Genomic DNA, 14,861 nt, shown 5'->3' on the forward strand with positions numbered 1-14,861 from the left:
GTTTGGACTGGAGTCTATTGTGAAAACGGGAGAATTTAGGGCCGCAGATTGGGGTGAGAGAGTGAGGATTTGCGTCAGAGGTCGGCCTGAAAGAGCGAGGAATAAGGGCCGGAGTTTTGGACGAGATATATAAGATTGATGGCTGCAATCGGTGTTGGAATAGAATGGAATTAAGGCTGCAATTAGGTGTGGAAAAGTGAAAAGTTAGGGACAGACACTGGGGTGAGAAAGGGAGGATTTGGACGGAGAATCTGGCTGCGCAGCATGCGGCACCTGACAACACACAAACCAGGCATTCCTAGTCCTACCTGAACCTTAACATGCAGAGGTTCGCCGGTCCCGATGGATGCATGACGGTGTGCAGAGGGAATGAGCCGTTGCAGTCAGCAGGCCGCTGTTAGTAAGATCTGAAACACAGTGGAGTCCAGGGCAAGTCCAAAGGGCAGCAGTTCAGAAGAAAACATTCACACCCATTTCATGCCTGCAGAGAAAGGAATACCCCTGGAACTGCGCAGCCGTTAGCGGGCTGAGATCAACGTGAGCCCAAAAGTTTGCCAGCCTTCTGCGGTCTGAGCCGCACTCATCCCCTCTCCTCACAACAGCACCGCCCAGCTTTGCTACGATCCCTTTTGCTTCCTAGCGCTCACTGCAGCATGCAAAAATTATGCCACGAGTAGGACTGAGCATTGCCAAAAAGGAGGTCGCACCATAGGGTGTTCAACAAAAAGAATGAAAGCCAGAGAGATTGTCAGTCAAGATATTTTAGAGATAGTGCATTTAGAAAGATTACCAAGATGGAAAGGAACAAGAGAATGAAAGAGGAAAAGAAATCCGTGTACCTGGCTGGCAAAAAGAGCCTCCAAATGAGCGATCTCCAAGCAGAGAGGACTACAGACTGGTGGTGAGCCCTTAAATATTATCTGGGAGAGGTGGAGCCTATGATGAAATTAAAAAAAAAAAAAAAAAAAAAAAGAAGAAGAAATAAAAAAAGCCTGAAAAGAAATGAAATAAAGCGGATGTGAGAATACGAATTGAAAAGATATAAAATGAAATGAAGAGGAGGTGAGGAAATGCGATGTGAAATATGAAATGCGATGAGATGTGCAGTGAAAAGTGAAACGTGAAACCTGAAATGAAATTTGAAATATGAAATGAAGTATGAAATGAAATATGAAATAAGAAATGAAACCTGAAATTAAATTAATAAATTAAATATGAAATGGAATTAAATACGAAATTGAATGAAATATAAAAAGAAATATGAAATATTAAATATTAAATCAAATATGAAATTGAATGAAATATGAAAAGAAATGTGAAATATTAAATGGAAACGCAAAACGCAACAATGCAAAATGCAACTTGAAACTTGAAATGCAGTGAAATAGGAAATGCAATGAAAGGAAACGTGCAAATAAATGCACAATGAAATGGGAAATATTTTCAGTGAAATGGGAAATATTTTCAGTGAAATATAATGGATTGAAATGTGAAATGAAATGTGAAATACGAAATGAGAAATTATACGCAATATATGAAATAGTTGAAATGAAATGTCTGTGCAGCATACAGCACCTGACAACATATAAATATGTCACTCTGAGTCCTACCTGACTTCGAACATGCAGAGGTCCGCTCGTCCCAGTGGATGCATCAGGGAGTGCAGAGGGAATCAGCCGTTGCAGTCAGCAGGCCGCTCTCAGTGAGATCCGAAACGCTGTGGCATCCAGGGCAAGTCCACAGGTAGCAGAAAGTAAGAGAAAATTCTCACCCATTTCCATCAAGGGGAAAAAGGACGACCCCGGGAACTGCTGCCCTGTTAGCAGGCTGAGATCAACGCAGGAAAAACGTGGGCAGGAACCAGAGGGCTGAGAAATGAAATGAAATGAAATAAGCAATAAAAAGAACAGAAAAGAAATGAAATGAAGCGGATGTGAAAAAGGAAATGAAATGAAATGATAAAAAATGAAAAGAAGAGGAGGTGGGGAAATGAAATTTGAAATGAAATGTGAAACGTGAAATGAAATATGAAAAGTAATGAAATGTGAAATGAAGTAAATTCAAATGAGAAACGTGAAATGAAATATGAAAAGTAATGAAATGTGAAATGAAGTAAATTCAAATGAGAAACGTGAAATGAAATATGAAAAGTAATGAAATGTGAAATGAGAAATGCGAAATGCGAAACGCGAACTGAAATGTGAAACAAAATGCAAACTGAAAAGTGAAACGTGACATGAAAAGAAATGTAATGTGAAATGAAGTACATTTAAATGTGAAACGAGAAATGAAAAGTAATGAAATGTGAAATGAAGTAAATTTAAATGTGAATCATGAAATGAAAAGTAATGAAATGTGAAATGAAGTAAATTTAAATGTGAATCGTGAAATGAAAAGTAATGAAATGTAAAAGGAAGAAAATTTAAATGTGAAACATGAAATGAAATGAGAAATGAAGTAAACTTAAATGTGAAACATGAACAGAAAAGTAATTAAATATGAAACGAAGTAAATTTAAATGTGAAACGAGAATTGAAATGTAATGAAATCTGAAACGAAGTAAATTTAAATGTGAAACGATAAATGAAATGTAATGAAATGTGAAATGAAGTAAATTTAAATGTGAAATGTGAAATGAAAAGTAATGAAATGTGATAGGAAGTAAATTTAAACGTGAAATGAGAAAGGAAATGTAATGAAAAGTAAAATGGAGTAAATTTAAACGTGAAACGTGAATTGAAAAGTTATGAAATGTGAAATGAAATGCGAAATGTGAAAAGAAATAAGAAAAAATGAAATGCGAAAAGTGAAATGAAATGCGAAAAGTGAAATGTGATAGGAAGTAAATTTTAACGTGAAATGAGAAAGGAAACGTAATGAAAAGTAAAATGAAGTAAATTTAAACGTGAAACGTGAATTGAAAAGTTATGAAATGTGAAATGAAATACAAAATGTGAAAAGAAATAAGAAAAAATGAAATGCGAAAAGTGAAAAGAAACGTGAAACGTGAATCGAAACAAGAAAAGAAACGTGAAACGTGAATCGAAACAAGAAAAGAAACGTGAAACGTGAATCGAAACAAGAAAAGAAACGTGAAACGTGAATCGAAACAAGAAAAGAAACGTGAAACGTGAATCGAAACAAGAAAAGAAACGTGAAACGTGAATCGAAACAAGAAAAGAAACGTGAAACGTGAATCGAAACAAGAAAAGAAACGTGAAACGTGAATCGAAACAAGAAAAGAAACGTGAAACGTGAATCGAAACAAGAAAAGAAACGTGAAACGTGAATCGAAACAAGAAAAGAAACGTGAAACGTGAATCGAAACAAGAAAAGAAACGTGAAACGTGAATCGAAACAAGAAAAGAAAAGTGAAACGTGAATCGAAACGTGAATCGAAACAAGAAATGTGAAACGTGAATCGAAACGTGAAACGTGAATCGAAACAAGAAAAGAAACGTGAAACGTGAATCGAAACAAGAAAAGAAACGTGAAACGTGAATCGAAACAAGAAAAGAAACGTGAAACGTGAATCGAAACAAGAAAAGAAAAGTGAAACGTGAATCGAAACGTGAATCGAAACAAGAAATGTGAAACGTGAATCGAAACGTGAAACGTGAATCGAAACAAGAAATGTGAAACGTGAATCGAAACGTGAAACGTGAATCGAAACAAGAAAAGAAATGTGAAACGTGAATCGAAACAAGAAAAGAAACGTGAAACGTGAATCGAAACAAGAAATGTGAAACGTGAATCGAAACGTGAATCGAAAAGTGAATTGAAACGTGAATCGAAACGTGAATCAAAACGAGAAAAGAAACATGAAAAGAAACGTGAAAAGTAATGAAATGTAAAATGAAGAAAATTTAAATGAGAAACGTGAAATGAAAAATAATGAAATGCGAAATGAAGTAAAATTAAATGTGATACGAGAAATGATATGCGAAGTGAAGTAAATTTAAATGTATAACGTGAAATGAAAAGTAATGAAATTCAAAATGAAGTAAATTTAAACGTGAAAGATGTAATCAAATGTAATGAAAAGTGAAATGAAAAAATTTAAATTTGAAATGAGAAATAAAATAAATCTAAATGTGAAAAGTGAAATGAAAAGTAAAGAAATGCAAAACGAAGTAAATTTAAATGTGTAACGAGAATTGAAATGTAATGAAATGTGAAATGAAGTAAATTTAAATGTGAAACGTGAATCGAAATTTAAAATGAAGTAAATTTAAATGTAAAACAAGAAAGGAAAAGTAATGAAATGCAAAATGAAGTAAATTTAAATGTGAAACGAGAAATGAAATGTGAAATGAAGTAAATTTAAATGGGAAACGTGAAATGAAATGCGAAATGAAGTAAATTTAAATGGGAAACGTGAAATGAAATGCGAAATGAAGTAAATTTAAATGTGAAACGTAAATTGAAAAGAAATGAAATGTGAAATGAAATGCGAAAAGTGAAATGAAATAAATTTAAATGTGAAACGTGAAATGAAATGCAAAAAGTGAAATGAAATAAATTTAAATGAGAAACGAGAAACGAAACGAGAAACGAAACGAGAAACGAAACGAGAAACGAAACGAGAAACGAAACGAGAAACGAAACGAGAAACGAAACGAGAAACGAAACGAGAAACGAAACGAGAAACGAAACGAGAAACGAAACGAGAAACGAAACGAGAAACGAAACGAGAAACGAAACGAGAAACGAAACGAGAAACGAAACGAGAAACGAAACGAGAAACGTGAAACGAAACGAGAAACGTGAAACGAAACGAGAAACGTGAAATGAAAAGTAATGAAATGTGAAACGAAGTAAATTTAAAAGTGAAACGTGAAATGAAAAGTAATGATATACAAAATGAAGTAAATTTAAATGTGAAACATGAAATGAAATGAGAAATGAAGTAAATTTAATTTTGAAACGTGAAATGGAAAGTGAAAATAATGAAATGTGAAATGAAGGAAAATTAAATGTGAAACGTGAAATGAAATATAAAAATTAATGAAACGTGAAATGATGTAAATTTAAATATGAAAAGTGAAATGAAATGTAATGAAATGTGAAATGAAGTAAATTTAAAAATGAAACGTGAAATGAAACTGAAATGTGAAATGAAGTAAATTTAAATGTGAAACGAGAAATGAAAAGCATTGAAATATGAAATGAGTTAGATTTAAATGCGAAACGTGAAATGAAATGTGAAATGAAGTAAATTTTTATGTGAAACGTGAAATGAAAAGCAATGAAATGTGAAATGAAGAATATTTAAATGTGAAACGAGAAATTAAAAGTAATGAAATGCACAAAGAAGTAAATTTAAATGTGAAACGTAAAATGAATTGTGAAATGAAGTAAATTTAAATGTGAAATGTGATATGATATGCAATTAAATGTGAAATGATATAAATTTAAATGTGAAACGAGAAATGAAATGCATAATGAAGGAAATTGAAATGTGAAACGTGAAATGAAATGCGAAATGAAGTAAATTTAAATGTGAAACGAGAAATGAAATGCGAAATGAAGTAAATTTAATTCTGAAAAGTGAAATGGAAAGTGAAAATAATGAAATGTGAAATGAAAGAAAATTAAATGTGAAACGTGAAATGAAATATAAAAATTAATGAAACGTGAAATGATGTAAATTTAAATAAGAAAAAAGAAATGAAATGTAATGAAATGTGTAATGAAGTAAATTTAAATGTGAAACATGAAGAGAAAGGTAATGAAATGAGAAATGAAGTAAATTTAAATGTAAATCTTGAAATTAAAAGTAATGAAATGTGAAACGAAATAATTTTTATTGTGAAACGAGAATTGAAATGTAATGAAATGTGAAATGAAATGTAAAATGAAAGTAATGAAAATAAAAAGAAGTAAATTAAACGTGAAACGTGAATTGAAAAGTTATAAAAAGTGAAATGAAATGCGAAAAGTGAAATGAAAAAAGAAAAGAAATGAAATGTGAAATGAAATAAATTGAAATGTGAAATGTGAAATGAAAAGTAATGAAATGTGAAATGAAAAGTGAAATGAAATAAGAAAATAAATGAAATGTGAAATAAATAAAATTTAAATGTGAAACAAGAATTGAAAAGTAATGAAATGTGAAATGAAGTAAATTTAAATGTGAAAAGAAAATTGAAAAGTACTGGAATGTGAAATGAAGAAAATTTAAATGTGAATCGTCAAATTAAAATTAATGAAATGTGAAAAGTGAAATGAAAAGTAATGAAACGTAAAATGAAGTAAATTTTAATGTGAAACGTGAAATGAAAAGTAATGAAATGTGAAATGAAGTAAATTTAAAGGTGAAATGTGAAATGAAAAGTAATGAAATGTGAAATTAAGTAAATTTAAATGTGAAACGTGAAATGAAATGTGAAATGAAGTAAATTTAAATGTGAAACGTGAAATGAAATGTAATGAAATGTGAAATGAAGTAAATCTAAATGTGAAACGTGAAATGAAATGTGAAATGAAGTAAATTTAAAATTGAAACGTGAATCGAAATGTGAAATGAAGAAAATTTAAATGTGAAAAATGAAATCAAAAGTAATGGAATGTGAAATGAAGTAAATTTAAATTTGAAACGTGAACTGAAAACTAATGAAATGTGAAACGAAGCAAATTTAAATGAGAAACGTGAACTGAAGTAAATTTAAATCTGAAACGTAAATCGAAATGTGAAATGAAGAAAATTTAAATGTGAAATGTGAAATCAAAAGTAATGAAATGTGAAATGAAGTAAATTGAAATGCAAAATGTGAAATCAAAAGTAATGAAATGTGAAATGTATTAAATTGAAATGTGAAACGTGAAATGAAATGTGAAATGAAGTAAATTTAAATGTGAAACGTGAAATGAAATATGAAATGTGAAATGAAGTAAATTTAAATGTGAAAAACGAAATCAAAATTAATGAAATGTGAAAAGTGAAATGAAAAGTAATGAAACGTAAAATGAAGTAAATTTTAATGTGAAACGTGAAATGAAATGTGAAATAATTTAAACTTAAATGTGAAACGTGAAATGAAATGTAATGAAATGTGAAATGAAGTAAATTTAAAGGTGAAATGTGAAATAAAAAGTAATGAAATGTGAAATTAAGTAAATTTAAATGTGAAACGTGAAATGAAATGTGAAATGAAGTAAATTTAAATGTGAAACGTGAAATGAAATGTAATGAAATGTGAAATGAAGTAAATCTAAATGTGAAACGTGAAATGAAATGTGAAATGAAGTAAATTTAAAATTGAAACGTGAATCGAAATGTGAAATGAAGAAAATTTAAATGTGAAAAATGAAATCAAAAGTAATGGAATGTGTAATGAAGTAAATTTAAATTTGAAACGTGAACTGAAAACTAATGAAATGTGAAACGAAGCAAATTTAAATAAGAAACGTGAACTGAAGTAAATTTAAATCTGAAACGTAAATCGAAATGTGAAATGAAGAAAATTTAAATGTGAAATGTGAAATCAAAAGTAATGAAATGTGAAAAGAAGTAAATTGAAATGCAAAATGTGAAATCAAAAGTAATGAAATGTGAAATGTATTAAATTGAAATGTGAAACGTGAAATGAAATGTGAAATGAAGTAAATTTAAATGTGAAACGTGAAATGAAATGTAATGAAATGTGAGATGAACTAAATTTAAATGTGGAAAATGAAATCAAAATTAATGAAATGTGAAATGAAGTAAATTTAAATGTGATAAGTGAAATGAAATATAATGAAATGTGAAATGCTGTAATTTTAAATGTGAAACGAGAAATAAAATATAATGAAACATGAAATGAAATAAATTTAAATGTGAAACGTGAAATGAAATGTGAAATGAAGTAAATTTAAATGTGAAACGTGAAATGAAATATGAAATGTGAAATGAAGAAAATTTAAATGTGAAAAACAAAATCAAAATTAATGAAATATGAAAAGAAGTAAATTTAAATGTAAAACGTGAAATGAAACGTGAAATGAAGAACATTTAAATGTGAAACGTAAAATGAAGTGTGAAATGAAGTAAATTTAAATGTGAAACGTGAAATGAAATGTGAAATGAAGAAAGTTTAAATATGAAACATGAAATGAAAAGTAATGAAATGTGAAATGAAGTAAATTTAAATGTGAAACGTGAAATGAAATAAGGACAGTAATGATTCATGAAACGAAACGTGAAAAGAAATGTGAACTTGAAATGAAATATGAAAAGTAATGAAAAGTGAAATGAAGTAAATTTATATGTGAAACATTTAATGAAATAAAAAAAGTAATGAAATGTGAAATAAAGAAAATTTAAACTTGAAACGTGAAATGAAAAGTAATGAAATGTGAAATGTAGTAAATTTAAATGTGAAACAAAAATGGAAATGTAATGAAATGTGAAATGAAGTAAATTTAAATGTGAAATGTGAAATCAATATTAATGAAATGTGAAATGATGTAAATTTAAAAGTGAAACGTGAAATGAAATGTGAAATGAAGTACATTTAAATCTGACACGTGAATCGAAATGTGAAAAAAAGTAAATTTAAATGTGAAACGTCAAATCAAAATTAATGAAATGTGAAATGAAGTAAATTGAAATGTGAAACGAAAAAAGTAATGAAATGTGAAATGAAGTAAATTTAAATGTGAAACGTGAAATGTAATCTGAAATGAAGTAAATTTAAATGTGAAATGAAAAATGAAATGTAATGAAATGTGAAATGAAGTAAATTGAAATGCAAAATGTGAAATCAAAAGTAATGAAATGTGAAATGTATTAAATTGAAATGTGAAACGTGAAATGAAATGTGAAATGAAGTAAATTTAAATGTGAAACGTGAAATGAAATGTAATGAAATGTGAGATGAACTAAATTTAAATGTGGAAAATGAAATCAAAATTAATGAAATGTGAAATGAAGTAAATTTAAATGTGATAAGTGAAATGAAATATAATGAAATGTGAAATGCTGTAATTTTAAATGTGAAACGAGAAATAAAATATAATGAAACATGAAATGAAATAAATTTAAATGTGAAACGTGAAATGAAATGTGAAATGAAGTAAATTTAAATGTGAAACGTGAAATGAAATATGAAATGTGAAATGAAGAAAATTTAAATGTGAAAAACAAAATCAAAATTAATGAAATATGAAAAGAAGTAAATTTAAATGTAAAACGTGAAATGAAACGTGAAATGAAGAACATTTAAATGTGAAACGTAAAATGAAGTGTGAAATGAAGTAAATTTAAATGTGAAACGTGAAATGAAATGTGAAATGAAGAAAGTTTAAATATGAAACATGAAATGAAAAGTAATGAAATGTGAAATGAAGTAAATTTAAATGTGAAACGTGAAATGAAATAAGGACAGTAATGATTCATGAAACGAAACTTGAAAAGAAATGTGAACTTGAAATGAAATATGAAAAGTAATGAAAAGTGAAATGAAGTAAATTTATATGTGAAACATTTAATGAAATAAAAAAAAGTAATGAAATGTGAAATAAAGTAAATTTAAACTTGAAACGTGAAATGAAAAGTAATGAAATGTGAAATGTAGTAAATTTAAATGTGAAACAAAAATGGAAATGTAATGAAATGTGAAATGAAGTAAATTTAAATGTGAAATGTGAAATCAATATTAATGAAATGTGAAATGATGTAAATTTAAAAGTGAAACGTGAAATGAAATGTGAAATGAAGTACATTTAAATCTGACACGTGAATCGAAATGTGAAAAAAAGTAAATTTAAATGTGAAACGTCAAATCAAAATTAATGAAATGTGAAATGAAGTAAATTGAAATGTGAAACGAAAAAAGTAATGAAATGTGAAATGAAGTAAATTTAAATGTGAAACGTGAAATGTAATCTGAAATGAAGTAAAATTAAATGTGAAATGAAAAATGAAATGAGAAATGAAGTAAATTTAAATGTGAAACCTGTAATGAAAAGTAAAGAAATGTGAAATGAAGTAAGTTTAAACTTGATACATAAAATGAAAAGTGAAATGAATTAAATTTAAAAGCAAAACGTGAAATGAAATTTAAAAAGTAAAATTAAATGTGAAACACGCGAAATCAAAAGTAATGAAATGTGAAATGAAGTAAATTTAAATTTGAAACTGGAAATGAAGTAAATTTAAATGTGAAAAGTGAAATGAAAAGTAATGAAATTTGAAATGAAGTAAATTTAAATTTGAAACGAGAAAGTAAAAGCAATGTAATCTGAAATGAAGTAAAATTAAATGTGAAACAAGAAATGAAATATAATGAAAAGTGAAATGAAGGAAATTTAAATGCGAAACTTGAAATCAAAATTAATGAAATGTGAACTGAAGTAAATTTAAATGTAAAATGAGAAATGAAATAAGAAATGTAATGAAATGTGAAATATAATGTCAACCGAAACGTCAAACACCGACCAAAACGCCGACCAAAACGCCGACCAAAACAACAACCAAAACAACAACCAAAACAACAACCAAAACAACAACCAAAACAACAACCAAAACAACAACCAAAACAACAACCAAAACAACAAAAACAACAACAAAAACAACAACAAAAACAACAACAAAAACAACAACAAAAACAACAACCAAAACAACAACCAAAACAACAACCAAAATTCAAAACATGCAATAAGTTAAAAAATAAAAAGAAATGAAATAAATTTAAATGTGAAATGATATATAATGAAATGTGAAATGAAGTAATTCTATATGTGAAAAGAAAATTTAAAAGTAATTGAATGTTAAATGAAGTAAATTTAAATGTGAAACGAGAAATGAAATATGAAATGTAATGAAATGTGAAATGAAACGTCAACCGAAAAGTCAAACGTCAACCGAAACGTCAAACGAAACGACAAACGAAACGTCAACCGAAACGACAACCGAAATTCAAAAAATGAAATAAGTAAAATAATAAAGTGAAATGAAGTAAGTTTAAATATGAAACGTGAATTGAAATGTGAAATGAAGTAAATTTAAATGTGAAACGAGAAATGAAAAGTAATGAAATGTGAAATGAAGTAAATTTAAATGTGAAACATGAAATGAAATGTAATGAAATGTGAAATGAAGTAAATTTAAATGTGAAAAGAAAATTGAAATGTAATGAAATGTGAAATGAAGTAAATTTAAATGTGAAACGTGAAATGAAAAGCAATGAAAATTGAAATGAAGGAAATTTAAATGTGAAACGTGAAATGAAATAAGGAAAGTAATGATTTATGAAACGAAATGTGAAATGAAATGTGAACTTGAAATGAAATATGAGAAGTAATGAAAAGTGAAATGAAATAAATTTATATGTGAAACATTTAATGAAATAAGAAAAGTAATGAAATGTGAAATAAAGTAAATTTAAACTTGAAACGCGAAATGAAAAGTAATGAAATGTGAAATGAAGTAAATTTAAATGTGAAACGAAAATGGAAATGTAATGAAATGTGAAATGAAGTAAATTTAAATGTGAAACGTGAAATGAAATGGAAATGAAGTAAATTTATATGTGAAACATTTAATGAAATAAAAAAAGTAATGAAATGTGAAATGAAGTAAATTTAAACTTGAAACGTGAAATGAAAAGTAATGAAATGTGAAATGTAGTAAATTTAAATGTGAAACAAAAATGGAAATGTAATGAAATGTGAAATGAAGTAAATTTAAATGTGAAATGTGAAATCAATATTAATGAAATGTGAAATGATGTAAATTTAAAAGTGAAACGTGAAATGAAATGTGAAATGAAGTACATTTAAATCTGACATGTGAATCGAAATGTGAAAAAAAGTAAATTTAAATGTGAAACGTCAAATCAAAATTAATGAAATGGGAAATGAAGTAAATTGAAATGTGAAACGAAAAAAGTAATGAAATGTGAAATGAAGTAAATTTAAATGTGAAACGTGAAATGTAATCTGAAATGAAGTAAAACTAAATGTGAAACGAGAAATGAAATGTAATGAAATGTGAAATGAAGAAAATTTAAATGTGAAACGTGAAATGAAATGGAAATGAAGTAAATTTAAATGTGAAACGAAAAATGAAATGAGAAATGAAGTAAATTTAAATGTGAAACCTGTAATGAAAAGTAAATAAATGTGAAATGAAGTAAGTTTAAACTTGATACATAAAATGAAAAGTGAAATGAATTAAATTTAAAAGCAAAACGTGAAATGAAATTTAAAAAGTAAAATTAAATGTGAAACACGCGAAATCAAAAGTAATGAAATGTGAAATGAAGTAAATTTAAATTTGAAACTGGAAATGAAGTAAATTTAAATGTGAAAAGTGAAATGAAAAGTAATGAAATTTGAAATGAAGTAAATTTAAATTTGAAACGAGAAAGTAAAAGCAATGAAATCTGAAATGAAGTAAAATTAAATGTGAAACAAGAAATGAAATATAATGAAAAGTGAAATGAAGGAAATTTAAATGCGAAACTTGAAATCAAAATTAATGAAATGTGAACTGAAGTAAATTTAAATGTAAAATGAGAAATGAAATAAGAAATGTAATGAAATGTGAAATATAATGTCAACCGAAACGTCAAACACCGACCAAAACGCCGACCAAAACGCCGACCAAAACAACAACCAAAACAACAACGAAAACAACAACAAAAACAACAAAAACAACAACAAAAACAACAACCAAAACAACAACCAAAATTCAAAACATGCAATAAGTTAAAAAATAAAAAGAAATGAAATAAATTTAAATGTGAAATGATATATAATGAAATGTGAAATGAAGTAATTCTATATGTGAAAAGAAAATTTAAAAGTAATTGAATGTTAAATGAAGTAAATTTAAATGTGAAACGAGAAATGAAATATGAAATGTAATGAAGTGTGAAATGAAACGTCAACCAAAAAGTCAAACGTCAACCGAAACGTCAACCGAAACGACAAACGAAACGTCAACCGAAACGACAACCGAAATTCAAAAAATGAAATAAGTAAAATAATAAAGTGAAATGAAGTAAGTTTAAATATGAAACGTGAATTGAAATGTGAAATGAAGTAAATTTAAATGTGAAACGAGAAATGAAAAGTAATGAAATGTGAAATGAAGTAAATTTAAATGTGAAACATGAAATGAAATGTAATGAAATGTGAAATGAAGTAAATTTAAATGTGAAAAGAAAATTGAAATGTAATGAAATGTGAAATGAAGTAAATTTAAATGTGAAACGTGAAATGAAAAGCAATGAAAATTGAAATGAAGGAAATTTAAATGTGAAACGTGAAATGAAATAAGGAAAGTAATGATTTATGAAACGAAATGTGAAATGAAATGTGAACTTGAAATGAAATATGAGAAGTAATGAAAAGTGAAATGAAATAAATTTATATGTGAAACATTTAATGAAATAAGAAAAGTAATGAAATGTGAAATAAAGTAAATTTAAACTTGAAACGCGAAATGAAAAGTAATGAAATGTGAAATGAAGTAAATTTAAATGTGAAACGAAAATGGAAATGTAATGAAATGTGAAATGAAGTAAATTTAAATGTGAAATGTGAAATCAATATTAATGAAATGTGAAATGAATTTAATTTAAATACAAAACGTGAAATCAAAACTAATGAAATGTGAAATGGTGTAAATGTAAAAGAGAAACGTGAAATGAAATGTGAAATGAAGTACATTTAAATCTGACACGTGAATCAAAATGTGAAAAAAAGAAAATTTAAATGTGAAACTTCAAATCAAAATTAATGAAATGTGAAATGAAGTAAATTCAAACATGGAATGTGAAATCAAAATTAATTAAATGTGAAATGAAGTAAATTTAAATGTGAAACGAAAAAAGTAATGAAATGTGAAATGTAGTAAATTGAAATGTGAAACGTGAAATGTAATGTGAAATGAAGTAAATTGAAATTTTAAACGTGAAATGAAAAGTAATGAAATGTGAAATGAAGTAAATTTAAATGTGAAACGTGAAATGAAAATTTTGAAATGTGAAATGAAGTAAATTTAAATCTGAAATGTAAATTGAAATGTGAAACGAAAATTTAAATGTGAAACGAGAAATGAAATATGAAATGTAATTTAATGTCAACCGAAACGTCAACCGAAACGTCAACCAAAACGTCAACCAAAACTTGAACAGAAACGTCAACCGAAATTCAAAACATGAAATAAGTAAAATAATAAAATAATATAAAGTGTAAGGAAATGTGAAATGTGACATGAAAAGTAAAAAAAATGTGACATGTAGTAAATTTAAATGTGAAACATGAAATCAAAATTAATGAAATGTGAAAAGAATTAAATTTAAATCTGAAACGTGAATTGAAATGTGTAATGAAGAGAATTAAAATGTGAAACATGAAATGAAAACTAATGAAATGTGAAATGAAGTAAATTTAAATTTGAAACGAGAAATGAAATGTAATGAAATGTGAAATGAAGAAAATTTAAATGTGAAACGAGAAATGAAATATGAAATGCAATTTAACGTCAACCAAAACGTCTACCAAAACGTCTACCAAGACGTCTACCAAGACGTCTACCAAGACGTCTACCAAGACGTCTACCAAGACGTCTACCAAGACGCCTACCAAGACGTCTACCAAGACGTCTACCAAGACGCCTACCAAGACGCCTACCAAGACGCCTACCAAGACGCCTACCAAGACGCCTACCAAGACGCCTACCAAGACGCCTACCAAGACGCCTACCAAGACGCCTACCAAGACGCCTACCAAGACGTCAACCGAAATTCAAAACATAAAATAAGTAAAATAATAAAGTGAAATTAAGTAAATTTAAATGTGAAACATGACATGAAAAGTAAAATAATGTGAAATGAAGTAAATTAAAATGTGAAACAAGAAATGAA

Source organism: Cyrtonyx montezumae, unplaced genomic scaffold (assembly GCF_038088225.1).
Source record: "Cyrtonyx montezumae isolate F1298 unplaced genomic scaffold, pur_monq_1.0 scaffold_2, whole genome shotgun sequence".
In the NCBI taxonomy this organism is placed as follows: domain Eukaryota; kingdom Metazoa; phylum Chordata; class Aves; order Galliformes; family Odontophoridae; genus Cyrtonyx; species Cyrtonyx montezumae.